Here is a 4,373-nt window from a genome sequence, read left to right as displayed (position 1 = left end):
AATTTTTCTTGCTGGAAATCAACAAATCAGGAACTGCTCCTCCATTAGTTCCTCAAACTGGCTAGAAATCTTAACGGAGTCACCGACAGTGATTATAGAATGGGGAAAAAGAGTAGGCTAGAGAAGGCGATGCGACCAGCGAGGCGACTGGAATCGATGCGCAATGCTCGGTTCTTATTTTTTTAGCGATAGCTGCGTGTGGGTCGTTGCGTGCGTTGCATTCCTAAGCAGCTAGCGATTAGGCTGCCCGGTCTAATTTTCTCTAAGCTAATGGGCTTGCATGTACGGACCTGGGTTGGGCCCCTAGCAGCTGAGGGCCCTGTGCCACCGCACTGGCTGCACCTGATATTTGCTGAATACCCATATGTTATATCCGACTCCTACATAAGGAAATTGTAACTGATAGGCATAAAACATATTATCCTACTCCATATTAGTCTAGGAGAAGCAAGAAGTGCCTACATTGGCCAGCAAAGGGTGCGCATGCTTGAATTTTTTTCCACCAACCTAAACTAATGATACCAAATTTACCTGCCCTGCTATTTTCCAAACAGGTAGATACTTCCAAAATACCTACATTCTAAATGGGATAAGGACCATAAATTAACCGTAAGACACCATAAGATATCCCTGATGTTTTGGAAGCAGGTAACAGAGTACGTAAGTAACTTTAAAATACCTATCTCTGAAGCGGGATAAGGTATACTACACTTCAGGTCTCACCAATTGATGTTAATAATCTGTTGGCTTGCAAATCACCAATTGCAAATCACTTGTGCAGATGCAGGACCACTTATTTAATTAATCAAATTTGCCAACCTGAGCTCTAAATGGCCAAATGATGGGGGGTCGGGCAACTCACTATATAGCTTACTATCATCCATTCTTGCAATCAACACAGCAGCAAGCAAGTCCAGAACGGCATGTCCTGGAAAGGCTGACATGACATGTGTATACTAGGAACTGTAATAAGACATGCAGTAGGAGAAATAACCATTCACTGAGTTGATGAAACAAAATAAATATCAAGAAAGAAGAAGGGCAAATTTTGTTGGCATAGTAACAAATGCAAAAGAATATGACCAACATACAAATAGAAGAAAGTGGTTTCTGATTTTTCTTAGCCAAGTTCACAGCATGATGGTTAAGAGTCGATAAGAAATTTCAGTTGGTTTGGCACTAATAGGGGTTATGGCTGGTAACTGACGATGAACTGAAACAAAAAGGCTAGTACGAAACCAATACAGAGCATTCCTTCGGAAAAGTATAAATACACCATATGCTGACAATAGATTTGTGATAGTTTCTTTTTTGAGGGAAACTCTTCTGGTGTTTTCTAACAGCGAATCAAATTCGACCTTTACTCTTTCGTTTAGAATAGCCCTACTTGGGAACAGAGCATGAATCGGCACTAAGGATCGCACACTTTATAAGTGGAAAAACTAAAGCACCATAAATCTAGCTTCACTTATTTTAGATTTGTATCATTACGAAGTAATAATTTCTCTAGTACCATAAGAAAAACTTTAACTGACGTGTGTGCTTACTAAATTGTTCATATGTGCATTCCAAGAACTAGATAAGATAGGCTAACTCCTCAAAGCTCAGCACAATACATAAGGCTCTAGTTTACAGTGACAAGATATAACTATATGCAGAACCTAAATAATGACAAGATATAACTATATGCACAACCTAAATAATGATGTTTGCAAGGTTGTAATTGTGTATCAGGACCCAATGTGTTAGCATTTACAAACATTTCTGGATCGCCCACAAGCTAACTCACGTTATCAACATTTACTTGGACTAGACCGATCTTATGGTGTCTATACAAACATAGAAACAAGCACATAGACAGTATATTGGGAACAACATTGCAGTCTGATCAGATCTAGAGCTAAAAAGTAAAACAATGTGATGGACTTAGGGGCCAGACCTGCTTGTTGATGGTGCAGTACTCGACCATGCGTCTGCTTGGACGTTGACCCTGGTCTCGGTTTCCTCGACGGGGACCGCGAAGCCGTACATGACGACGATAGAGTCGCCCTCAAACTCTGCATTAGACAGATGATCTCGAGACAGAGGAGCGGGAGCCTGAGGGTCGAGGAAGAGGTTGTAGATGACGTAGTGGAGCAGCATGAGGCGCGGCGGCGCCGGAATCGCGCCAGCGACAGAGCCGCATCAGCGACCTAGCCAGCGACACGGAGGCGCAGGTACGCAGGTGCCGCATCGTCAACCTAGCGGAATGGGCTAGGGTTAGCCGCGGTGGTGCGAGCAGGTAAAGGGAGGCGTCGCGGTGAAGGGGAGCCGGTGTACGAGACTGTGGGTTGGCCGTGTAGGAGAGCAGCGGCGTGCGGTAGCGCTAGAGGTGGCCGACATCGGCCGGAACTGAGGCGGAGTCCATCACAGCAGGGTCGTGGGCGAGCGAGAGGGACCTCTAGGATCAAATCGAACAGGCAGAGGTTGTAGGGGGTGGCGAGGCGAACCTAATACCTATTTCGTCGGCGCTGGAGAGGGCCGGGGGCGAGCGGCGGCGCGACGGCGGCGCGACGGCGGCGCCGTGGTCAGTTCGCGAGAGAGAAGATGTTTGTGCGCGTGCGTGCCTGTGTGCGAGACAAAGAGAGAGGCGAGAGCGAGGGGTGGGCCGGTTAGGACCCAGCTAGATTGGGCCTAATGGGCCAAATACGTCCGATTTGACGTGATGGGCTCTGTCCATTTTATTCATTTGGCTAGTATCTTTTTTAACGTAAACAAAATAGTAGTATATTTTTTAGGAAAATCTTTTAAATAAAATCCATTATGGAAATAAAAAAATTGATACCAGAAAATCTATTATAAGTAAAAATAGAAAAAACCATTTTTTATAGTCCAAACACAAACAACATGAATTTTCATATAGTTTTAGAAGACTAATTCTTAATTTTCATGAATTTTAACTCCTTGCATAAATTCTGAAAAAATACTAGGTACTGCTAGTTTGCTACTTTGTGGTGCTTTGATCTGATTCATGCCCGCACTCTGTATAAAGCTTTTTGCTTCAAAAATGTTTATATTGGGCATGCAGTTGGAGATTTACTTTTCTTGTTGGAAGCAGACATTGGTACTGTTATTCCTGTGTTAGTATGTCATCTTGCTTAAATATAGAATTTACAAATCCAATATCGATTAAATCTATATTTTCCTTGTGCATGTTTAATCATCACTTACTAATTACTAATTTACTACCAGTAGTTATAACTGCCGTTTTACACTCAGCTTTTGTAGGGTTTGTTAGTGTTGTTGTTTCTTTAGGTGATCATGTGCTACTTGTTGATCTGTTTTGTTTTCTTAGGTGATCATGTGTTTTGTTGTTTCCTTAGGTGATCATGTGCTACTTGTTGATCTGTTGTTTTCTTAGGTGACCTTGTTCTAGTAGTTTATATATGACAGGCACTCTGTATTTATATAATCTTGTTTTTTCTTCAAATTGTGTAATTTTAGTTGTGGCTCTTCTCCTGATGTAAAGAAGCAGACAAATATACTAGTACTTTAGGAAGAATACAAATATTCTTTCCTAATGATTCTCGAATGTTTCTATTTTGCAAGGAATTTTCCGCAAAGTTCACACAGAGGTACCTCAAGAAGTACCTCAGTGATGCAATTGAGCTACCAGTCCAATGTGCGGGATATCAAAAGTATTACAATGTCAAGATGAGGCTAGGACTAGATCTAAAGAGGGCAATGCTGACAAGTGGCTGGGCGAAGGTTGTAAGGAGGTTCGGCTTAGAAGAAGGTTGCGTCTACATCTGCTGCTTCTCTGTCGATAAGAATGGCCATTACCCTTGGCTTCTCATCGACCCCCTGGAAGCATGAAGACGGTGCCAACGGTACCAGTGATAGCATTTTGGTTTGGTGGTAGCATTTCTCATAGCACTATTGTGCTAGTTTGAAATGTTGGACTTCAGTAATCTAGTTAAAATATGGACTGTTAAGTAATGGACTGTTAAGTAATGGACTGCTAAGTACGGACTGTTAAGTGACTGTTAAGTACTGCTAAGTATGGACTATTAGAAATGAACTGCTATGTGTCTATGCTACTGTTAAGTACTGCTACTATGCAATATGGGTCTGAATGAACTGCAATGTTAGTATATATGTATGGAATGTTGCTTCCATGTGCAGCTTTTACTCTTTCTATCAGCTTTCAAGTCTGAATGAACTGCAATGTTAGTATATAGTTAACAATCCCTGTTAACTATAGGATTTGGCAATGCTACTAGCTGTTAAGTTTGTATATGCTAGCTATAGGATTACCAATGCTACTGGTGGCTGATATAGGATGTTTGTATATGCTAATGTTATGTTTCTATCCCTGTTAACTATATGCTAGC

The sequence above is a fragment of the Lolium rigidum genome, chromosome 5, assembly GCF_022539505.1.
Source record: "Lolium rigidum isolate FL_2022 chromosome 5, APGP_CSIRO_Lrig_0.1, whole genome shotgun sequence".
NCBI classification, from domain to species: domain Eukaryota; kingdom Viridiplantae; phylum Streptophyta; class Magnoliopsida; order Poales; family Poaceae; genus Lolium; species Lolium rigidum.
The sequence above is the reverse complement of the archived record's forward strand: the minus strand, read 5'-3'. Positions refer to the sequence as shown.